Here is a 25,052-nt window from a genome sequence, read left to right on the forward strand (position 1 = left end):
TTAGGATGCCAACACTCGTACTGTCTCCACTGGAAAGGGTGGTAGTACCGAAGCATGAAGAAACCAGACAGCCTGGCCACAGTCGCGCAGCCGGCAAGTGGCAAAAACAGAAGCCACCTGACATGGTGGCAAGTGTCTCTAATCCCAACATTTGTGGGGCAAAAGCAGAGGATCCCTATGAAGTTGCGGCCAGCCTGGAGGATACAGCATGTCCCAAGCCAGGTGGGGTTTCACAGTTAGACCATCTTTAAAAATGAGAGGAAACAGCAAGCAGAGTGGGGGTGGGGGTGGGCAAGATGATCCTGCAGGTCAAGGACAGAGCAGACACCCTGGGTTTACATACCCCCCAGACCTGTCTTGCCAGCACAGTGACTTGAGTGAAACTGAGGAAAAGTGACGGACACTCACGGTTGCCAAAGGCAGACATGGGGGCTCCTGAGAAATTCCCAGAACAATCTGAGAAAGGATCGATGGTACCAGGAGTTGCTCTAAATATCCAAAGGTCAAAGGTCAAGTTTGCACAGCAAAGGGTGTGTAGTACAAGAAGCAGAGAGTCAAGCGCACATCCTCAGGCAGACGGGGAGGGGGGAGGGGCACGGACGTGTAGAAAGGCATATGGGCTACCCACCCTGGGTCTCCCCTAGTGAAGAGGAGGCTTGGTTCCTTCCTACCTCTCCATTCATCCTACCACCCCAGACTCCACACCCCTCCTCCACACATAAAGATTCCCCTCCCCAACCTCATCCTCAAAGACTCATTCACCCACCCACACTGCTTTGGAGACCATATCTCCATCCTTCTCCTGTCTGCATCCCAAAGATCCAGGGGATGCTTCCAGCTTGGAGGCAGAAGAGACCGCAGCGAGGGAACTTTCTTTTTAGACCAGCAAGAAATAAACAAATGGTTCTGCAGTCCACCGGGACGGCCCTGGGTTGGAAATTTAAAATGCATTAAGGTTGGGAGACCTATAAACATGTCATAAAATGCTCTGCAAGCTGCTGCCTCTGTGACTTGCAGGCCCGGGAGACCCCAAAGGGCACCAACTGGCACAGTCACTCCTCACAGATAAGCCACACACCTACCCCTAGAACACTGTTCTCCCCTACCACCTATATGCAAGTAATCTCCTCACAGACAGATCCACACAGACCTGGACACGTGGTGACGTCATCAAGTAGGTGTGCATGCACAAATCCTACCCTAATGCACTCACGCCCCACAAGGGAGCTGTGAAACCCCACCCCGTGCAGAACGTATGCATTTTATGCACCAGTTAATGTGAACATGCCCTCATCCTATACACACACACACACACACACACACACACGCGCGCGCGCGCGCGCGCGCCCACACGCACCTCCTCACACACATCTCGTGAAGGAAATCCCAGCTCCACGTTCACCCTGCATCAGCTAGACATTCTCAGCACACACAGAGACGCACAAAGACGCACATACTCACACCCACTGATTCTACCCACAGATACACAGATGTGTGTACACATTCACGTATGCTCATCCAAAACACAGCCACTGATATGCATACACACTCATCCCACACCATATGCATGCACTGACTTTACCCAAAGCAAAGCCAAGCTTGCACATCAATGCACGCTCGCCCCCACAGGGTGTGCGGATACCCAGCCCTTAGCAATTCGGCAGAATCAAACATGTCTCCAACTTCAACCGCCATCTGGGTGATCAACAACAGCTAAAACTCTTTGGTTTTCTTAACATTCTCTTCTCTGAAAACAGAGCTACCGCTTGCCTGTGGCTCCGGCTACAATCTGAGCGTCCCCCTGGGTTCCATCATCTTTATCCAGGCTAGCTATAAAGTCTGCCATCTTTGCCTTCAGACCATGTCTTGACTCCAACCCGTTCTCTCATCTCTGGCATCCTTGCTCTACTCCATACCACCATCTCCCACGTGGACCGTTGCTATGGAACCCCCTCCCTGGTCCCTCAGTACCACTACTGCCACCTAGAATCAGCTCCACATGGCAGCCAGAGCAGAATTTTCTTCCTTTTTCCTTATTTATTGAGAATGTTTAAATACAATCTTTTCTCATTTTACATCCCCACGATGGTGATACCTAAGAACAGTTGATCTGAGCTAATGAGAGCTCACTGACTCTAGACCGATAGCAGGGAACCTGCACAGGACCAAACTAGGCCCATTGAATGTGGGGGAACAGTTGTGAGGCTTGGGCAGTCTGTGGGACCACTTGCCTCAGAGCAGACTTTCCTGTAGCTGTCGCTGTACTTTAAGCGAACGCAGATTCCTTGCTCGGTTGATCTCCAGGTCCAGGGCCTCCCCTCTCCGGCCTGATCTCATTCCACACCCCTTCCGTTGCTCACTGCGCTCTCAATGAACTAGTCTCTCAATGTCAGAGTGCCCACATTTCCCCACTCCGGGGCTTACCACCACTGACCACCACCCCACACGGCCCTCTGCATAGCCCACACTCATCCCCTGTGCCTCTGTTGAAATATGGCTTTGTTGGACAGCTCTTCCCAGATTACCCAAGTCTAAACAGGCCATTCCCCACGGCTCTCCAGGGCTATATCACGTGTCCGGGGCAGTGCTTAGCTCTCTCTGTAAGCAATTGCTAATGTTTCCTGTCTGTCCTTCCCTCAGAGCCTGCTCAGCCCAGCAGTGTCGCCACTGGCCACATGGGGCTGTTTGAGTTTAAACTCACTGAAATGAAACAACACAAAGAATAAAATAAAATTAACCACATTTCAAGTACCCAATAGCAACCTGCAGCCAGTGGCTGTGATGTCGGGTAGCACAGATATTTCCATCATCCAGAAGGTTCTGAGACAGAGATGCTGAGCTGTAGCTCAGAGAGGGTGGGGCAATGTCTCCACCACTCATCACCGTGGACTCTGAGCCCATTACAGTGTGTTACACACAGTGGAAGTTCAGGAAGGTACCTAGGTGAGCTCACATACGGGCGTGCACACACCCTTCCACATAGGAAAGTCCCATTGCTTGCCACATCTTCCATGAAGACAGAATTCTCATCACCTCTCTTTTCCTCTTCCTCCGGGTCATGGCTCCTCTATGACATGCAGGCCTGTAGTGGCCACGCATCTGAGTTCCCTCCAGCCATGCACACCCCCACTGGCGGCTATGAGCCAGAGGAGAAGAGGAAGTGTCAGGCGGCAGTCTCATTGCTTCGGAGGCCACAACACAAGTCAAATCCTGGACACAGGTGATTCCAGCTTCTTGAAGCAGCTCCTCTATTCCTAGGTGTGACACTGGACAGACTGCCTCAGTTTCCCCGTCTGTAAGATATGCTTCACAGAGCTGCTGTTGGGAGGGAAGAAAGATTATGTGTCTGTCATTCTCTCGGTGAGGGCACCGCCTGCCACAACAGAAGCCAAACTCTTCCATTCCAACCCTATGGACAGGCTTGCGTGGACACAGCTTGTCCCCAGATCATTCCAAAGATGTCTGAACTACTGTGGGTGGCACTCCCAATCAGACCTGATGGCCCAAGACTCAACGATGCCCTGGTCCTGACCAATGACCGCAATTCTGGAGTCATGAGTGAACTTCAGTCATTAGTGTACTAACAGGGAACATAAAAGCTAATGTGTTACGGAAAGCCACCTATGATCAGTATGGAGCCTAGCTATGGCCAGGACCCATAGCTGAGAGTCCTCTAACCCCACAAGCTTGGGTGTCTCCGGATAGGTTGAGAGGGCAGAACTGACCAGAAGGAGACATCATCATAAGGAAAGAACTAGCCCCGGAGGACGAGAAGGGGAAGTTGTGCTTCTCTTTCCCGGGGTTCCTCCTGGGATCTGCATGCATAAGGAGGGCTCCCTCCCAGGATCTACACTGCAGAGGCCTCCCTGCTGTGATCTGCACACAAAGGTGCCCTCCTGAGACCTGATGGCAACAGCCTGAATCCCACCCCAGCTGTCTACCCTTGAACACGCTGTTGTCTTCTTGGCGCCTGGATGTAGAAGCAGGGAGAATGGCGGACCCTCTTCCGTGGCTGACTGGAGTCTTTAGAAAGCTCGTAAGGTGGCGCCTGACCCCCGTAGGTTTGTGTCACAAATTGCTGAAGAGATGGAGCTGTCCAACCTGAGGGAACGTCTCGCACTTTGTCCCCCTTCTTATTTGTCCCCTTATCAAGCCTGCTTCCCATTTTCTTTAAAGTCCTTCCCACCCATAGATGCCAGGCTTATCCGGCAGGCCCAAAATGTCTCTGGAGGAAATGGAAGTGACCCAAATGGGGAGAGGGTCTCGGCAATTCATGTGTGCTATTATTCCGGACTTGGTGGTTAAAGCACAGGGAAGTACCACGGACGGTCTCACCAAGAAGCAGCAGTTTGTTTCCAGTCGGTACACCCTTGTCTCTTGAAAACCTAGTGCAATGTAGAACTCTCTAAATAGACCTCAGACAGCCTTAACTCCCATTCTGTGTGAACACTGAACCTGCAGGGACATACTGGCCAACGTGCTGCCAGAACGGTACATTTTAAAAAGTACTTACATTCATAGATCTCATGCTTAAAAGATGTGGGAAAGGCACATCTCAATGCTGAAAAGCCCAGCACCCAAGAGTGTGGGGTGCTGGGCAAGGAGAGAACTGACTGCTGAAAAGGCTAACTGGGTAACAGCTCTGTAGTCTGCAGAGTGACAGCTCCCACTCCAAGGTGCCCATAGAATGTGTGTGCATACGTGTGTGTGTGTGTGATGTGTCTGAGAGTGTACATGTATGTGTGATGTGTCAGAATGTATTCTTGCATGTTCATGTGTGTGTTTGCCTGCATGCATACGTATGTGTGCATGTTGTGTGTGTGATGTGTCTGAGAGTATGTGTGTTTATGTGATGTGTCTGAATATATTTCTGCACGCTCACGTGTGTGTATTTGCCTGCACGCATATGTGTGTGATGTGTGATATGTTTGAGAGTGTACATATATGTGTCTGAGTGTATTCCTGCATGTTCATGTGTGTGTTTGCCTGCATGCATGTATGTGTGTGCACATTTGTGAGCATGTGTGTGTACGCGCGGTGTGTATGAGTGCACACGTGCCATAGTACACATGTGAAGGTCAGAAGACAACCTCAGATGCTAGACCTCACTTTTCACCTGATTTGAGACAGACTCTCTTGTTTCCTGCTGCATACACCAGGCTACCCCTCGAGCTTCTGGAGATTCTGCTGTCTGCACCTCCCATGTTGCTGTAGGAATGCTGGAATCACACGTGTATACCACTGTGCCCAGCTTCGCAAGGGTTCTGGGATCTGAACCCAGGTCCTCATACTTTCAGGGCCAGTTCTTAACCAGCTGGGCCTTCTCCCCAGCCCTATGTCCACATTTTATTCACTATAAATAAAAATTGTGGTTGTTTCCTCACAGGTATACACGAAGGGTCTTGTGATGAGAATGGTACAGTGGGTTAGCCAATGTCATCGCAAAGGTCCCTGAAGTAATAGCGAGAAGACAGATTCTCTCATAAAGCCCCCAGAGAGAACTGAGCCTGCTGGTCCATTCTCCGCCTCTTACCTGTGGAAATGTAAGATAATAAATCCGTCCTTGTTTGAAGTTGCCTTTGCTCTCGTTTGTTACGACAGGAGAGGAAACTAAAGGACCCAAAACCTTCATGACAGCGACGAGTCCAGCACATGTGTCCCGGAGACCTACTCTGTGCGGGTGCTTCTCTGGCCCTAGGGACCCTCGGTGAGCAGTGGAGTAAACGTTCTAGCCTGTGTCACCATGGCAGGCAAGCCCCTGAGGGTCACAGCCCTGAATGCCCTGCAGACTGTCGCCAGTCTATGGGCTATGAGAAGGGGGAGAAATGGCTGGAGTGCCCCCTCCTCAGCCTGGCCCCCACCTCCACAAAGGGTGACAGGTTAGAGATGGAAAGGACGGTGTCCAGACAATAACAGAGATGTGAGGACAGTGAGAGGAGAAGGCTTGAAGGAAAGCCACGCGATGCTTCCTAGGATGCGGTGGTCAGGGACCCTGTCTCATAAAGGTGGCTGGGGGAGTAAACAGAAACCAGACAAAGACAGGAGGAGCGGGTATCAGATCGCGTGGTTTCACTTGGGCTGTGTTACAAGCCACCCCCAAGCATAACGCCTCAGAACAACCTTTCATATGCTCTGGATTTTGCAATTTTGCAGAACACAGTGGGAACATGTCATCTCTGCTTTGTATGGCGGCATCGGTCAAGAAGGCTCAGAGGAAACAGGAAAATGGCCACCCAACAGATTCACTCACACAGGTGGGTCCAGCTGTCCCCTGGGGGCTCACCTCGAGCTATCATCTGGGCGGGTAAGCCAACCTCCAAAAAGTCTTCAACGGGACGTGTGAGCATCCCCAAAGGGTGATAACTGCATTCCAAAAGGAAGGAAGCATCTCTTCCACATCTTAGTGGTCCAAGCAATCACAGACCAGCCCACAAGGTAGAGAACTAGATCCATCTCTTTCTGGAGTCCATGTCTTTCTAGAAAGAGAAGCAGCCCTTGGTGGTCATCTTCCACCCGCCCTGTCCACCAAAGGCACTGCAGTTGCAAAGCCCTGGGGAAGGGACATAATCCCATAACTGGAAAATACAGCTCTCAGCTGGCGGAGGGAGGCAAGGGTGGAAAGCAGGCCATTGGATGGCTCCACACTTGAAGGCAAGAGCAACAGGAACATAGAGTTTGGGTCTGGCTGCTCACTTCTTCATTTTGAAGAGGCAGCAATGGGAAGGAGAAGAGGAGGCGAGGGTTCTAGTTCTGTTTGAGACGAGCAGAGTCAAGGGTTTTACAAGAACATGGTAGCCTTGGCACTGGCTCTGCTAGCTTGCAGCTCTGAGCAGCTTCCTTCTTTCCTTGCCCTCCGTATTTGTAAAATGAGGATGCTGCACTGTAAAGGATCATTAAATGCCATCATTAATTCATTCAACAAGTGCACGTTGACTGCCCACTATGTGCTTGCAAAAGACAACAAGGACTCTGCCTCCATGAGCTCATAACCAAACACAGAATGGTACCCATCTATTAAGAAAAAAAAAAAAAAACCACTGATGCCAGACTCATGATCTGATGCCAGACTCATGATACCTCTCAGAAGTTGTTTGCGTTGCTTCAATTTAGGAACCCATGACACTCCAAGGCAGAGAGCATCGGTGATCTGTAAGATACTCAGCCTAGGTATCTCAGCAATGGCTCATTTTGTCAAACACTGCTCTATGACACAGATGGGACTAGGCTCTTTCTCTGCTAACCTCCTGAGGCTTCTCATCAGTGGAGATATTAAGAGATGGGTGTCACTCAGTAGCAGAGTACTTGTCTATGTCATACAGAGCCCTGAATTCACGACCCAGTACAGAGAGAGAGAGAGTGAGAGAGAGAGAGAGAGAGAGAGAGAGAGAGAGAGAGAGAGAGAGAGAGAGGGAGGGAGAACAAAACTTTGCAGGCTAGAGAAATGACTCTCTTTCCAGAGGACTCAGGTTTGGCTCTCAGCATCCACATGGCAGCTTATAGCCCGATGTATCTGGCACCCTCTTCTGGCCTCCTTTGGTACTGCATTACTTGGTACACAAATGCAAGCAAAACACCATACACATAAAACATAGCCGTGAGCTATTTCTCCAGCTGCATACACAATAAATAAAATGAAAAAAAAAAAGAAGAAGAATTGAGGCCTCTGGTGCCAAGATGAATAATTTATTCCGGGCACCTGAAGGGCTGCATGGTCTGGTCTTTAATGTGCCACCGTCACCAGTGGGTAGTATCAAATGTCACCAGTGGGTAATATCAAAGCAGCTTGCTACCCTGCGGTTTCTGGAGTTTTTATGGCAGGAGGTATTTCCCACAATGCCTGGATCTTCATACCCTCACAAGAACTGAAATAGGCTGTACTGTCTTCCCTGTTACAGATGGGAACACTGAGAGACAGCCAAGGTCATAAAGGTCATTAGCAGGTCAGGAATTTGAGCCAAGCAGGTTGACTCCTGGGACCACCAGGCTATCCTGTCACATCCCCATCCCTTGGACTCCCCATATCTAAGGATGCTAGGGGATTCTGGGGCTTTCTATTTCACGTCAGCCTTCTGAAAAGAGGGCCTGGGGGCTAGGCTGTGACTACCCAGAAACAGCGTGGTGTTGGAGGAACAACGGTTGTGGGATGGCATCCACACAGGGCCAAGACCTCAGGGAAGAATGTTAGAGTGTGGTACCCTCAGATTCCGTGTGTGTGTGTGTGTGTGTGTGTGTGTGTGTGTGTGTGTGCAGATGCATATACATGCAAGTGTATAGAAGCCAGAAGACAACGTCAGGTGGTGCTCCCCAAGAGTCCCCCATATTATTGCTGCTGTTGCTCTTACATTCAGTTATTTTGTGGAAGAGACCCACATGTTACACGTTGGAGGGAAACTAGTGGGAACTGGTTCTCTTTTTCTACCACATGGGTTCCAGGCCTGGAACTCAGTAAGTGGGCTAGGCTAAGCTCCAGGGATCCGCCTGTCTCTGTGATCCCAGAGTTGGCATTACAAGCCTGTACCACTACACCCGCTTATGGAGATGGTGGGGATCAAACTCGAGTCCTATAGCACTTTGTCAAATGCTTTACACATCACCGCCCCCAAGCCAGATACTTCCTTTTGATGAAGCAGAGATTCCACTCAACTGACAAATATGTATTCAGAGGCCTATATGTGTGCCCCTGTTCCAAGGAACCTGACATTCTGGCTAGGAAGACAAAGGAGAACATGAGGGAACGGACAAAATCCTTATGGACCACACAGCATCATGGTGGATCGCATCATCCTGCACAGATTGGGGTGGGGGACAGGGACAAGACGTATCTTGAATGAGAGTCGTCTTCTAGGCTGAGAAGAAGCCAGCAACACAAGGAGGCACAGCAGTCTCTCCAGCAGATGGAAGAAGTCTGAGCAACCCAGAGGGTCCTGCGGGATTCCCACAATCATGGAATGGTACGGCAAGCCATGTCTCTCCCTGGCTTGTGGCAAACACCAAAGCGGGTCCTGCACGCCAGGCTGCAGAGGCAATGCCTGACTGGCGGACAGACACTTGATAAATGTGATCTCCACCCCTCCCCCAGGCGGGTGCCATGGCTCCGGTGGCCGGGAGTTTCTCGGTCACGAAGCCTGGATGACTCCTCCTCAGGGTCTCCAAGCTCTAAACCCAACCCTGCCACCACCCAATTACACCCTTCCTTCCTTTGTCTACTTATTCCTAATCTAAAGAAAAATTGTTTGGGAAATCAGTTGGCGTCTCCTCGGCTCTGGTGTCCTAGCAACCCAAGGGGTGGGGGGATGACACGAGAAAGGAGGTGCTGTGCTGCCTCCGCTTCGAGCCAAGTGCCAGCTTTACCCCTAGATTAGCGCCTCGGATCCTCGGTCCCTAGCCACCTTGTGGACTCACAAGACACGCACCAATGCCCAGGCATGCGCAAACGCTCCACCGAGGCCATCTGCGCGCACCCTGTCTTGAAACGGAACCTCAGTCTTTCTGGAAAGCAGAGTCTCAGGAATGGCTTTCTAATTTTCCAGCCACCTGCTCGGCTGAAAGATATTCTGGAGTTTATAATTACTTTTCAGGCACTTAACTAGAATCTGGTTTCTAGGGCAACCTAAGGCATCTCTTCCTGCGTTGATGGGTAAATTTCACCTCTTTGCCTAGCCGGGTCCAAGGCATTGCCTCCCAGTTCCCAGCTTTTGAAGAATGGTAGGACTGAACTTGGCAGTTAAGGGAAGCAGCCAATGAGAGCAGGTGAGTCTGAAGCCTGGCACAGGGCAGACTCCTTCATCGAGGACAGATGTGGGGGTGCCCCTGTATAATCCTGGTACTCAGGAGGCTAGGGCAGAAGAATGGAAAGTTTTAGGCTAGCCTGGGTTATATACTTCATGACCAGGAGCAACTCAATGACACTTTTCCACAAAAAAAAAAAAAAAAAAAATGACCTTTTTAAAGAGAGAGAGAAAGACAGAGAACGTGCATACAAGACATACTTTGGTGTCCTCAGGGGTCAGAAGGGGGCATGAGATACCTTGGAGCTAATGTTACAAGCCTTGTGGGTGCTGGGATCCAAATTCTAGTCTTCCTATAAAGCAGTAAGTGCTCTTAGCTAATGAACCCCCCCCCAAAAAATTACTGTTTTTATTAACATTTATTTATGTATTTATTTGTGTGTGTGTGTGTGTGTGTGTGTGTGAGAGAGAGAGAGAGAGAGAGAGAGAGAGAGAGAGAGAGAGAGAGAGAGAGAGAGAGAGAGGTGGTTGTGGAAGTACCCATGGAGGCCAGCAGAGGGCATTAGATCCCCTGGAGCTGGATTATTGATGACTGTGAGCACCTGGCGTGGGTACTGAGTGCTGAACTCAAGTACTCTGAAGAGCAGCAAGCACTCAGAACTACTGATCCATCACTCTAATCTTCAAAATTTAAAAAAAAAAAAAAAGAAAATGTAAAGATTGGGAAACCACATGTAGTGACATATTCCAGTAATCCCAGCACTCTGGAGATGATAGGATGGGACAGAAAGGTTGAGGCCAGGTTAAGTCACATAAGCCCAGAGCACCTCCACCAGACTCTCAGAACAAAATTGAAGACAGCTGAAAATCCCAGAGTGGGGATGCCTACCTACAACCCCAGCATCAACAGGTAGAGGCAGGACAACCACCACAGCCTGGAAGCCAGATCATCTGCATAGCAAATTCCAGGCCAGTCAGGGCTAAATAGTGAGGTGAAGTATGGGGGGCCCACTGGAGAGATGGCTCAATGGTTAAAAACGTTCCATTTCCATCACCCTCATGGCAGCTAACAATCATCTGTAACTCCAGTTCAATGCCTTCTTCTGACCTCCAAGATCACCAGGTACATGTATGATACAAATATATACATGCAGGCAAAACACTCGTACATATAAAACAAATATTTAAAAAGTTTTCCCACTGGGCATGATGACACACCTCTAATCCCAGCACCCGGGAGGCAGAGGCAGGGGGGTCTCTAAGTTTGAGGCCAGCCTAGTCTATAAAGAGAGTACCAGGAAAACTAAGCTACACAAAGAATCTCTGTCTCAAAAGAAGAAAATTAAGTGGGGGAGGGAGGACGCCAGTATAGCTTGGTGGTAGACCACCTTCCTAGTCTTTATAAGACCCAGAGTTCCATTCCCAGTGTTGAAATCATCAATCAGAGGGAGCTAATATGGCCTTCACCTTCACAGGCCTGGAAGCCCAGCCTCGGAGGCAGACTCTCCCTGCCCAGTACCCTCGAAGGATGGTCAAAGCAAGCTTGCAATTTGAGCCACACCGCTGGCATGCTGTGTGGTAACAGGCAAGTTGGGGCCATCCATCTCTGTGCCTCCCCACCTGGAAATAAAGGAATAATAGTTCCCACGTCAGAGGATTGTTGGGGGTTTAAAAGAGTTAACTCATATATAGTTCCTGGCACTGGGCCCAGCTCATAACGTGTATTGGGATATTCTATGGAGGAATAACCTCAGAGCAGCTGGCCAGGGGCGGGCAGGACCGGTTAGGGAAACAGTAGACAAGAGGTCGCTTCAGGGAGCTGACCCATCATGGCAAAGTCTTCCCAGCAGAGGAAAATATGTACACATTGTATCTACTGTGTGTACATTTATCTTGCCCTATTTAATGTGTGTTTTCTGTGTATCTGGTGATATGTATATCTTAGGTATAAACAGATATACACCAGGAAGCATTAGTCGGGATCCAAAAGAAGATGGAGTAATTATTTGGAATGGAAGACGCCTGCGGGAATCATTTACCAACACCCACTCAAAGGTGTTCGTATTCAGGCATCTGCACTGGCCTGCCCTTGGGGTCCTGACAGGATACATCCTCAGCTGCAGCCACTAAGAGCACCTCCTGCGCACATTCGCTGTGTTCCCCTTTCAAAGAGTCCTGCCCACCTCCCGTCTGTCTCTCTTCTGCCTCTCTTTTCCCCAGGGATAGGTCTCTGCCCCCTTCTCTGTCCCCTTTGCTGCCCCTTCTCTACCCCTTCTCTCTCCTCTTCCGATAAACTTCCCCTGCAAACTCTGTGGTATGGCATGACTGTCTCCCGCCGTTTTTTTTTAAATCAAAACACAAGGTACACTGAGAAGGGGACCATGCTGGACCCAGAATTAACAAGAATATTCAACTCGCCAGTTTCACAGATGACCACTGGGACCCCCTTTTATAGATGGAGAAACTAAGGCTCAGAGAAGACAAAGAATTGATTGAACTCATATAAGTAAAAATGGCAGAGCTGGAATTCGAACCCAGATCCACGAGGCTGGTTACAATAAACTCACTGGACTCCCGAAGATATTTTTGTTATTTTGCCACCAGATAAATTTCTTCCTGTTACCCCCCATTCATCATGTCTCTCCTCATTGCACTACCACATGAGAATATTCCATTCCTCCAGGCCCCACCTGCAGAGCTTGAATTTGAACCCAGATCCATGAGGCTGCAGGTCCACGTTTTTATCTACTCTGGGCATGCACTTTTCAACCATCTTGCATACATGACATGTGTAATTTGCTTTCTTAGTCCAGCCACTGCCCATGCCCATGTATTTATGTATGTGTGTGTGTGCATATGTGTGCACCCACATGCATGCATGTCTGTTTTCCTATGCACATGTTCATGTGTGTGTGCCTGTGTAAGGATGCATATATACGTGTGTGATATGTGAACGTGGAGGCCAGAGGTCAGTGCTGGGTGTATCTTCCTCAGTCAGTCTCTATCTTCTTGCCATTATTGCTGTTTTGGACTTGTTTTTTTTTTTGTTTTTTGTTTTTTTTTATTTGCATGAGTGTTTGTTTGGTCTGCATGGTTGTCTACGCACCATGTACATGCAATACCCACAGGGGCCAAAAGGGGGCATCAGATCCCCTGGAACAAGAGCTTCAGAAGATTGTGAGCCACCATGTGAGTGACTGAACCCAGGTCCTCTGCCAGGGCAGCCATTGCTCTAAGGCATCTCCCCTGCACCTTCACCTTGGTTTTTGAGGTCAAATCTCTCACTGAACCCAGAGCTCACCGGTTGGGCCACACAGGCTGAGTAGTAATCCCCCAGCATCTTCCTTTCTCCTTTCCCCAGCACTGAGATCACAGTACTCTCTGCTGCATGCTGCTTTTTATACACTGGTGTTGGGGATCTGCTCCTAGGTTCTCAGGCTTGCATGGCAAGCACTGGATTGGCATAGCTGCCTGCCCAGCCCACAGTGCCTGTGTCTTATAGTCAGAAGTCCCATGGCAGCTCAGCTACCTAACGAGACTCTCTCCAGCCCTTCCAGGGCCTTGTCCCATAGTGGTCTCAGCCCCACCCAAGACTAAAACTGAGACTCCAGACTGGGGGGGGGGGAGACACCCTGCAGTCTAAATTTCAAAAAACTCTCCTGGAGGGGAAGCCTGCACCACAGGGAGTCTGAACCCCTTAGGCTCAAGATGTCTTTGAAGCCTCATATTTCCTCCTTAATAGTCGGGCCAGCTTGGCATTCTCTGCCACATGGTGGCAGGGTTTGTTTCAATATAAAAATAATGCCTATTGATTGCATTTTGACAAGGAACATGTATTACTTTTGTAATGTAAAATATTCAATTAATAAGTGAATATAGCGCTTCTAATTCCTTACCATCAGGTAAAATTGATGATCCGGAGAGATGCTAGGTTTGCGTTGGGGTTTTATCAATTCCCAACACACAGGAAGTCCCCAGCGGCATCCATAACTCATTCTGTCTCTCTTCCTCTCTGTCAACAAATATCTTTAAAGCATCTACTGTGGCCCACACATGGGGGACAGAGCCTAAGAATACAGAGATGAATGCTTCCTGCCTTCAGAGAGCTTGCAGTCTGTTCTGGGGGGTTGGGTGTTAACGTGTACACACAAACACACTGAAGCACAACGGCAAGAGTGATGAATGTGCCCGAGACAAAGCAAAGGGCATTTGGAGGAAGAGTAATGGAGGTGTTAAGACTGTTTCCAAGGAAGTGGCATTTAAACCGAGGCATGAAGATGGGAAAAGGCTAGCCAGTTATCAGGAAGCACCTGGAGATGCCCCAGACCCAGTAACATAGAAGGGGGAGGGGCGGAGCACATACCCAAACCCTTCCTGAGGCTGGGCTGTGAATCCCCATAGGCAGAAAGCTTGGAGGCAAGAAACAAGAAAGAACTCGCTCTCGCCCACTCCCCAGGCTCTGGGAGGCACCAGGTGCTCTGCTAGCTGGAGCCCCTCTTCAGTCTCTGAGCACAAGACTGTGATCACGCAGCCCACTTCCAGCCTACAGCACGCAGGGGAAGGACCTGGGGCCTGGCAGAATGAGGACTGGCAGGCAGCAGGTGTGAGGCCGGTGCTGTCCCTCTGAGGAGGGGAAGCAGTGAACTGTGGTCAGGTCTAGTGTAAACCAGTCCTCTAGGTCTGCCTCCGTATCTGGTGACAGCACCTTTGCAACCCCTAGCCAAGGGGGGACATCCTGTAGGTGTAGGGCTGGCTGTCCTTCCTAGCCCGGGTGTGGTTAGAGATTGCCCCTGGGGCTGAGCCCCACACATTTTGAGCTATAGCTATGGGCTCCCAGCCCCTGTTCTGATTCCCATCTTTCCTGGTGAATTGAGGACCACCCGTTCCTGCCACTCCATGGAGGGAACCTAGGCTTTGAGTCCAGTCCCTCCTGGGACAGCCTTGTATCCCAGTCACAGGTAGTGGCATCAGCAGTGTCTGGTGTTCTCGAGACGCCTCCTGTCCCTCTGTGGGGTCTTCCTGCTATCTACCATCCAACTAGAAGAATTCAGAAGTAATAAGCACCCCCTTGGACCCCCGTATTTTTGATCCGAGGGCCACCTGGCAGGAGGCGGAACTGGTAGCCCAACAGAGCAAGCCAGGGGTTTTGACTGCAGAAATTGGAGAAAGTAAGCTGCGGCCAAGCCTGGGCCTCTGCTGCCACCCAGAGGCTGAGCCAAGCAAGGCAAGCAGGTAAGCCTGTGGCCCAGTCTGTCTCCCCCAGGACTCATGAATCCCTAGCACCCTGGCAGACAAGCAAGTGACAATCAAGAGAGACGCTAAAGGCGCCGGCATTGGTGGGCAGTGACTGTGTCATGTCCCAGCCTCATGGGTCCTGGCATAACTGGAAATTTACCTCTTCCTAAATCTGACCCTCCTCCTCCCTTAACCCCCACAAGCCGGAGTCCCTGCTCACAATGCCAAGTCAGCCAGCTCAGAGGGTCTCTCATGCTGGCCTCTCTGACAGGACCTTCTCCTAAGTCCCCAGGTACAGAAACTTATTGTGTGTGACATTAGTCTCTTCAAATACTCCCTCCTCTGCCTGGGTGACGCCGGCTCACATGTGCTCCTGTGTTCACCATTTGTTCACTCGTTCACCCACCAAGGGCTTTATCAAGAGACTGATGGGCGTGAGCTTTGCACTAGGATCCTGAGGCTACGGCGGTGAGCACAGGCAGGCAAGGTCCTCTCTGCAGCTGACCGTGTAGTGGGGCAGACAGACAAGGAACAGGGCAGTTCCAGACAGTGGGAAACAGGGTGATGTCAGAGGGAGAGGAGAGGGTGGTGATGGGGTGGGGTGGGGTGGGGTTGGCTAGGCCAGGGAAAGTCTCCGGAGCGCTGGTAATTATGGTTTTAAAATATGCCCCCAGATTCTTTGAAATATATATTGTCTTCCAAAAATTAAAATATTTCTGGGCTCCCTTAAGTCCCTGAAGAGAGGTGGTGTTTGGTGGCTTGGTTGACAATGCAAAGCACAGGGCAGAAGCAATGGCGTGTTGATTATGTGGACAAGGGACAAGACCAGCGGGGCGATGGTGGCGCACGCCTTTAATCCCAGCACTCGGGAGGCAGAGGCAGGCGGATCTCTGTGAGTTCGAGACCAGCCTGGTCTACAGAGCTAGTGCCAGGATAGGCTCCAAAGCCACAGAGAAACCCTGTCTCGAAAAACAAAAAAAAAAAAAAAAAAAAAAAGACCAGCATTGTAAATGGATTCCTTCTCTCTACTTCTTCCTCTTCCTCTCTCTTTCTCTCCTGCTCCCTCTACTTGTGAGACTGACTCTCTAGCCAAGCTGACCTCAGTACTTAACAAGATTGACCTTGGATTTCCGATGTTGCCTCTACCTCTCAAGTGCTGGAATTACATTCCCCACCCACTCTACCCAGTCCATGCCGTGTTGGGGAGTGAACCCCAGAGCTGAGCATGCTAGTCAAGAGCTCTGCCAACTGCACTACAGATTCACAACTTGTTCACAGGCTCTCCCCACCCACTACTCAATATTCAGAGGAAGCCTGCTGACAATCCTGCAGACACCCTGGGGGGCCCCCACGGAGACACTGGATGGCTGGGAAAAGGGACCTTGTGCGGCTTGCCCTGTGCCCCGTGTTAGTTAGCAAGCCACCTTGGAGGGAACCTCCCAGCATCCCCCACGCCCTCAGAGGACTGCAGACTGGGCCAACGTTCTTCAGCAGTTGCAAGAGAGAGCCCAAGCCAAACCAGGCCACGCCACTCAGGACCCACCCGAGACAGGCAGGGGACAGAAAGAGTGGAGCCTACCCTGTCTTCACAACTCACAAAAATGTTCTCGTTTATTTTTAGGTTAGAAGAAGGGAGCCCGAGTCGGATTGATTAATATATTTCTATTCTTCTCATGTTTATAATATATTTGTACTTCTATCAACACATCACAAAAATGTAACTTTTTATACTCGGTAAAGAGATGAAGTCAAAACTACCTAAATCCCGTGTGTGCCTTGTCCCTGTCTCTGTTTCAGGGGTGCTCCCAGCCTACAAGAGACAGGCTGGGAGCAGAGGACATAGAAGTCATCCCTGCAGGAGGTGCTGGGCATGGCACAAAGGAAACTGGGCAACCAGCAGAGCCAAAGCACAAGAAGGAATGGGCATTGACAATTCTTTAGCCCTGAAGAGGTACTCTAGAGTTCTGGGGGGAAAGGGTGAGCTGATCCTCATCCTGTTGGGGGCCCAGGCCTAGAAAACTGAATTCCTGCTTATCTCTGGTAAGCCTCCTTAGAGGAATTAGCTTTAGAAGTTTGTCCTGGTTATCAGAGAAGCTCCAGCTAAAATATGCTGTGTGACCTTGAGTAAGTTACCTAAGGTCTCCCATCCCAACTCCTACACTCCACGACGTGAGACTTCACTTGAGTGCAAATCAGTACTACGTGTGAAGAAGCAGTAGAATTCTGAGGGTACAAGCCTCACTTCTGTGTGACTCCAAGCAGGTGTCTTGACCTCTCTGGCCTTCCACTTCTTGGCTCTTGCCTTCCATCTCTGAGTCAGATTATGGTTTTCTAGCTTCTTCTTCTGCCGGACAGCCTCTACCTGTGTCTGATTCCTCTCCGAGCCTCTCCCAGCCTCTGCCCTTCCCCCATCCCAAACCCCTTGGAGTCCCATTAATTTTGAGAGGTTGTCTGTGTGGATGGCCTCCTGGCCCAGTCCTGGGGCTCTAAGAGCTGTAATTATCCACTTGGAGCTGAGGTGAGGTGATAAGCAGGCCCAGAGGAGCCTGTCCTCCCTGACTCACCGCCTTCTACTTCGGCCCAGCCTCCCCAGGGAAGCTGGCTGTGGACGAGCCTCTGGATAAGTGGGGTGGGGGTAGCTCATTACTTTCTGGAAACTCAGAGAGAGGGAATTCAGGGGTCCCCCTCCAACCTCCACCAAACACAGGTGCCACAGGTAGGCAAGGACTTCCTGTCTACGACAGGCTTCTGAGCCACTGTCTCCATCTGGAAGACAGACCTGCCTGTACTCCAGACCTGCCTGGCTCACCCCTCTGGGCAGCTCCAAGCATGTCCCCCACCAAGCCTGATGCACCAACCCCTTATCACCCTTCTCCTTCCCTTCCCCAAAATCTCACCTGCTGGAGCAGTAGGCGCCCAGGTCATCCCCTTGATTAAACAGCCACCAAGTCCCCAAGGCATCCCTAATGACCACCTAGTGCTCAGGTTATGAGTCCTGCCGGTTATCAGGCAGTGAGCTCCTCCAGGACAGCCCTGATCCCTGCAAACTGATTATCAGCTCTCTGCCTCACCCCAGTTCCATCTGCTTGGTAGGTGACCAGGAAAGTCATCAATACCAAACTGTCCTGTCTCCCCTGCCCCTCATACAGCCCAACAGTCCAATCTGGGGTATCCTCTGCCCGTACGTGCAATGGGGCAATTACTTTACCCCCCGAGGCTCAATCTTATCTATATGATAGGACTGAGTAAACCCATTATGTACAGCCAAGAAGATCGGCCAAACGCACATGGAGTCCGACCCCAATGACTGCATGACCAGGCAAGTAGCAGACATGGCAGCCTTGCAAGGGACTAGAAAACGAAAGAGGAATGCCCCAGAAGGGGACACCTGCTCATCACCTCAAGACACTGATGGCACAAATGTGATAATGTCCCCACCTTGCCAGACCCTCCAGTGTTTCGGGAACACCCCCTCCCCTAGAAACCTAGAATTTTCACCGGGATTCCCCAGCTTTAAATTGAACTGTTTCTTACGCACCGCGGGGCCCAGAGGAAATGTTTGCCTTGGGGGCAAAGGCCTGCACTCCGACGTGTGTGAGGGGGTGGGCCAGATGCTTGCCACCCAACAGACACTGGACATTCCTTCCTTCTTCTGGCCTTTGCATTGATTCTCTCAAAAGAAGGAGAAAAATAAACCTCTCCCAAGCTGTACCCTGTTTCCATGCAGACCCGTGTCAACATGGTCACAAGGCCAGGGCAGGCCAGCAGCCCCCACACCCCACATCCTAGACTACTGAGTTCCTCAACCGAGAGGTTGATTCCCACAGTGCTTGGGTCTGACACCCGGAGTGGCAAAGCCTTTGCTAGGATTTGAAGGTGTCCTCCCAAATTCAAGGGTCAGAAACTTAATCTGTAATGTCACAAGGGAGCCGAAGGGTTTGGGGGGCTGTGGAAAGGTGCCGGAAGCGTGAGGCTTCCACCCTCATGATATACACCATCATCGAAGAAAGCTCTCCCCTCTTTTTTGTCCCTCCACCCACCCTACCCCATATAAGCACACAGTGGTCTCCCCTCCAGAGAAGGCAGCATCCAAGGGGCTGCTTCGGAAGCAGACACCAGACCCTTGCCCAAAGTAAGGCCTTATCTTCAGATTCCCAGCCCCCAAACCGTGGAGAAATGAATTTCTATTCTTTATCAACTACCCAGTCTGTGGCATTATGTTACAGCGGCATACTGGGATAGCCTGTTGCCTTTCACCATCTCGGTTTATCCATACAATCAATACCCCTAGAAAGTGTTATTATCACCACCAACAGGCAATGAGAGAAGTGGGGAACGTGGCTAAGTCTATCAACAAAATGCTAATGCCTGCCTTGCCCGCAGCAGCCCCACCTAGCAAAGGTAAAGCCAAGGTCACAGGGAGACAAAGTATCAGCCACACCTTGCAATGGTAAAGCCAAGGTCACGGAGGGTAAGGAACCAGCCACACGCGCGACGATAAACCCAAGGTCACGTGGAGACACAGCAATTACGGTGCAGTGGCAAAGCCAAAGTCACACAGAGAATTTCTGGCTTCACCCAGAGAAACAGGCTAGCATGAAAGAATGGTATGGGGGCTTCCGTGCACACAGGAGAGGAAATAATATTGAAGGCCCCAAAGATCAGCGGGGAACAAGCACACCTTCAGACTGCTCACTGATCAGCACACTTTACGTAGGAGGGTCCAGCACACCACGACTTTGACCCAGCAGGCCATCCTCAGGTCTAGAACCTTCCTTCTGCTAGCTGAAGACAGACACTCTCCGTCCCCGGTTCGAAAGCCCCACAGAGGGTGTCCTGGCACAGCCCGAGGACTTCAGTGGTCGCACTGAACCCGGCAAAGCCAATGGATGCACTAGGCTTAGAGTCCCTTTCAGCCCAAGGACAAACCAGCCACGGCCAACTAGAAAGAGATCTGTGAGGAGTGGTCGCCTGTAAGAGGCCGGCAGGAGAGGTCCTGAGGAAACGCTATGACTGCATTGCCCACACCAGAGGCGTCTTACTGTACACCCAAAGCCAGGCTGAGACAGGTTCTATAATGGTAACCACTGTGGGGAATGGTGTGATCCCAGGGAAACTCCAGACGGAGATGGAGAAGGAGGCAGAGAAGGGAGCTAATGAAGAATGTGCTGTGGCCCAAGAGAGTTTTTCCATAAGCAGCTAAGCCTTCTCCTGCCAGGGACCTCCAGGGGGCAGTAGAGCACAGCCCCGAGATTCCTTTGAAGGAAAAGCAGGGAAGCTAGAGAACTGGTCCCCTAATTTCCATCACTCAGTGGCTAAGGCAGTCAAACTACCTGCCGCCTACAGAATTTGCTGGTGGTGAGGTTCAAAGAGTCCAGAGATCTCCGAGCAGAGCAGTGAAGCTGACGGTGGCAACTGGATGCCTGACCTAAGTCAACATGTCTGAGACAGGACCTGCCTTCCACTAGAGTAGCATATACAGAGAGATCTGGGGTGGGAATGGCTTGGCTCAACCACTTCTGAAACAAGGTTTATAACCCCGATGTGAGCTGGGAGCTGGGGGGGGATTACTCCTCAAAAACCTAGTACTCAGGAGGTAGGAACAGGAGAGTCAGAAGTCCAAAGCTAGTCTCAGCTACATCATGAGTTTGAGGCTAGCCTGGACGACATGAGCCACTGTTTCAAAATTTTTTAAACTTTTTAAAGCTTAAGATCTGACTGTTTCTAGCAAGCCATGGGATGACATCATGGCTGTGAATGAGAAGAGACACCAAGCATGCAGCTGAGGAGTCCAGAATTTTCTAGAAGAGACCCAGGGACACAGCCCAAGTTCCATCCCCATAGGCTATGCTCAAAGCAGAGGCAGAACTCGGGTTTTGTGGGGTAGATCCAGATAGTCCTAGGAGGAAGCCATCTGACCCTCACCTGCAGCCCAAGGGAAAAGCAAGAGCATCCCAAGCACAAACAAGAGCCCTGGCCCCAGAGCAGAAAGTTAAGGAATGACAAGGGGTGCCCTGTGGAAGCCCTGGCCATTGTCTCCCAACACCCCCTCCCTGCCTCCGCTGCACCCCACAGAGAAGAAGCTGTGCCTGGAGCACACTCTGTGCAGGTCCTGTCAGTCACACAGTTCTTCCTACAGATCCCCGCCTCATCCCTCCTGCCCATTTCCTTCCTGAACTCTATACCCCCTGACCCCTGCCCTCCAGTGAAACAGCAGCCCTGCTGCCTCCCACCCACTTCCCCTGAGATCTCAGGGAAGTTTCTTTGCTCCTTCAGAGTCCAGGAGAAGCCAAATTGCCTCCAGTTCTAAAATGTGACCTCTGGAAGCCACCAGCCTCAGGATGCCAGAGCCAGGATATCTATCAGAGGAGCAGTTCTTCCCTGTCAAGGCTCGGGTCTGGACTCTGGTCTTCCAAGGCTCCCTGACTTAGCTCCAGGGCAGGAGTGGGACTGTGAATGACCTATGGCATCCCATGCTCCCCCAACCCCATTCCTGGAGGACTGGACTTGGACTACTCAAGCATCTTGTCCTAGAACCCCACAGAGCTGACATGGGTCCGTCCCAAACCTCACCCCACGCCTGAGGAAAGAAGAGGGAAGCAGCCTCCCCCCCAGTCTGTACCCTCTGAAAATGATGTCAGTCCCCACTGATAGGCATGTATGATCTGGGGGACCCCCACTTTGCCTCTTCCCACCCATTCCATCCTCACACTAACCCTACTGAGTAGAAACTAGTTTCCCCTTTATTACAGATAAAGGGACAGAGCCTCAGAAAGGCTGAAATGTTTGCAAGGATGAGCTGATGAGCCGGTCAAAAGGCAACACCCTTGCCCCAAAGCCTGAGGGTTCAGTCCCAGGAGCCTACTTAGGTGGAGGAGAGAACCAACTCTACAAAGCTGTTCCCTGATCTACTCATATACACCATGGTACACATGCATGCACATACGCACACACATGCACATACACTCACACACACACACCATGGTACACTGCATGTGCATGCGCGCACACACACACCATGATACACACATATGCGTACATGCACACACGCACTCCATGGTATACAAGTGTGAGCACACACACTCCATGGTACACATATACACATACGCAAGTAATCATAAATATTTTGTTTTATAATTATTATCTTATTTTTTGTTAGTTGAGAGTTTTATGTGCTTTGATCACTTTCATCCTCCCTCCCCCAGATCCTCCTTCCCAGATCTACTCCCCATTTCCTACTGATCCAACTTTGTATCCCTTGGGGTTTTTTTGTTTTGTTTTGTTTTTAATCCTTCAAGACCACTTTATGTTGCCCAAAATATCTGTGGGTGTGCAGTCTTCAACTGGGGCATGGTTGACTCCCAGAGGCCACACTGTTCGGGAAGTCTCTCCCTCTCCCAGCAGCTAACAGTAGCTGCATGGCCAGAGGTGGGATTGTGTGCCCAAAATAAATTATTTAAAACCACAAAAAGGGATGTGCAAGGTGTTGTCCAGCCAGGAAGCAAGACAGCCCCCATGAGGACTCAGGCAGCTGGAAGCAGCTGGCTTCCAGAATACCAGCTCTGCTTATCTAAGGCTTCGGCACCCTGTGCTCAAGGCCTGCTGGATGCTGCAGCTTCTTGCCTCCTGAGAAACATTCATTCTTGACCATCCAGCGTTCACTAGCACCTATGTTTCAGGTGCTACCCCTGATGCTGGAGACAGAATAGTGTGATGCCAGCTCCTTCGGCTGCCAGGCTAAGGAAAGAGAGAAGACACTGACCACCCATGGATGCCCAGGGCACTATAAGAGCAGTTGTGCCTGTCCCTTGTCCCCAGGGAATGCATAACAGAACCAGAGCCCATTGTTCCTCAGAAAAGGTTTCCCTGGCTTTTCTGAGGCAGTTACTACACTTAAGTAAGTTTCAAGGCTGAGTGGGCACTGTGTTTGGGAAAACAAAGAGTTGGACATGGTGGCGCACACCGTTAGCTGGACATGGTGGTGCACACCTTTAGCTGGACATGGTGGCGCACACCTTTAGCTGGACATGGTGGCGCACACCTTTAGCTGGACATGGTGGCGCACACCTTTACCCCCAGCACTTAGGAGGCAGAGGCAGGTGGATTTCTGAGTTTACATAGTGAGTTCCAGGCTAACAAAAACTACATAGTGAGACCTTGTCTCAAAGAAGATAAAAAGGAAGAAGAAACAGGAAAGGAAGGGGAAGAGAAAGAGGAAGAGGAAACTATAAACTGGAAAGGTACACAGGTCCTAGGGCCCCGAGGTAGGAAGGAGAGTCTGGTGGTCTGGTGGAGGAGAAAGTGAGCAAAGGACAGGGTGCCGGAGAAGGAAGACTAAAAGGAAGGGGCGGAGGGGGAAGAAGGTGACGGAAACTAGATTGTGCCAAGTGCTACGGGCCACGTTAGCAAGATGGGCCTTTATTTCAAGAGCATCGGGAAACCATCGAAGGCCTTCAACACCTTTTTTTATTTTTTGATATGATCCGTGTTTTCCTAGGACTGCTGTGTCGGGAAGCGGCCCAGAGAGAGAGGTTGCTACATAGATGATACACGTAGGCCGGTTGACGTGCTCTGACTAGGAGAAAAGAGCCCAACAACAGAGCTGTTGTTATCATTCCTTGTGGATTTCCAGCCCTGCCCCCTTCCTGAGTGGATGGAACAGGCACACAGAGCAACAGCTGCTGTCCTCAGGGAGCAGGGGTTATCAGGGTCAGCAACTGGGCCAGGGCACCCAGGCATTCCTGCCGCCTTATCAGAGGAGCCCCAGGTCCTGAATATCTCCAGAAGGCAACCCACCTCCCATCCACCCCTGCTGTTGACATCAGCTCCAGGAAGGAGGCCAGAAGGGGTGACCCAGCGAGCGGGAAGACCAGGGCCACCTGGGCCAGGAGTGTGTGTGGAAGGTGGTGAAGCCAGATAACTGGAGCCAGAAAGAGCCCGTGGGGAAGGAGATGGATGAGGAGGGAGGTGAAGCAAGACCAGGTGCGAGTCACAGCCCTCCCCCTGGATAGGCATCTCTCCTGAAGGAGCAAACTCCCTTCAGCCCTGTCCCTCCACCCGCAGCCCCGCCTTGCTCGTTCCCTTGCAATCAAGAAAAGGGACCAATTGCGCTTTCTCCATCCACACCCCTCCAGTTTCTGTTCCCACCCCACGAGTGAAATCGCTCTGGTGCAAGTTCCAGAGTGCTCTGTTGGCTTCCTTCTGGGATTCCCCTTGGCCGCCCTATCTCCGTCCCTGCTGGCCCTATCTGGTTCTCTATCTGCTTCCTTCTCCACCGGTGCCCCTTCCTCTACCTGCTCTCTACCAGGCCAGTGCTCCGGAGACCTCTGCCTGGCCCCAATCCTCTGGTGCTGTGTCTCCTGCGGAACTCCCCAACATCAAGACCCCTGCAGGAAACCTTACACCTCGCTCCCCACTTGTTCCTCCTGAGCCCCTCCCCCACTCCCCATCCCACCCCACCCTCGCTCTCTTGTCAGTGGCCTTGCAACCAAACCAGAACCCACCAAAAGTACCACAGTTGCTTACCACGTCCCAAATGCAACCCATGTGCCATAAACCATTGCAGAAGCTGGTTCCGACCAGCCTTTCTCCTCCATCAGGGGGAGCCTCACACCAGGTTTAGTCACAGAATTCACGCTCTTTAGAATGCGTGTGTCACACAAAACTCTAGACTAGGGCACTGAGGTAGCCACTCACACAAGGACCGGTGGAAATGCTGGGCAACCCAGCGCTGCTTGGGCGGCTGAAACCAAGGGAGCCAAGCCTACCTGCTTGTAGTCGAGCCCATCCTATAAACCCTGCACGTGTCAGTCGCGTTTTTATGCTGTTTCGTCTAGCCCAGGCTGACCTCAGACTGGTGACAGAGAGAAAAATAACCTTGAACTCTTCACCCTTGAGTCCCGACCTCCCAAGTGCTGGAATTCCAGGCGCGCACCACCCACCACCACACCCGTTTTATGTCTTGGTGAGGATCTCACCCAAGTCTTTGCTTGCTAGATAAGCGCACTGTTGACTGAGTTACACAAATGCTTCGTTTCCGTGGTGTTCGTTTGCTTGTTTTTCGGTTTTATTTGTTTGTGTCTAATAATT

The 25,052-nt window shown here is 51.0% G+C and overlaps 1 long non-coding RNA gene across 1 annotated transcript in view; it reads right to left on the reverse strand.

The window, feature by feature from the left end:
• The window catches only part of LOC126508274 (uncharacterized), a 285,135-nt gene extending 260,302 nt beyond the window's left edge, over positions 1 to 24,833 (reverse strand). The window contains exon 1 of the long non-coding RNA XR_007593764.1: positions 24,731 to 24,833. This is a non-coding gene — a long non-coding RNA (uncharacterized lncRNA). The remainder of the gene's footprint in view (positions 1 to 24,730) is intronic.
• Between the last annotated feature and the right edge of the window lie 219 nt (positions 24,834 to 25,052).

The sequence above is a fragment of the Alexandromys fortis genome, unplaced genomic scaffold (genome assembly GCF_014885135.2).
Source record: "Alexandromys fortis isolate MF-2015 unplaced genomic scaffold, M_Fortis_MF-2015_v1.1 scaffold_26, whole genome shotgun sequence".
In the NCBI taxonomy this organism is placed as follows: domain Eukaryota; kingdom Metazoa; phylum Chordata; class Mammalia; order Rodentia; family Cricetidae; genus Alexandromys; species Alexandromys fortis.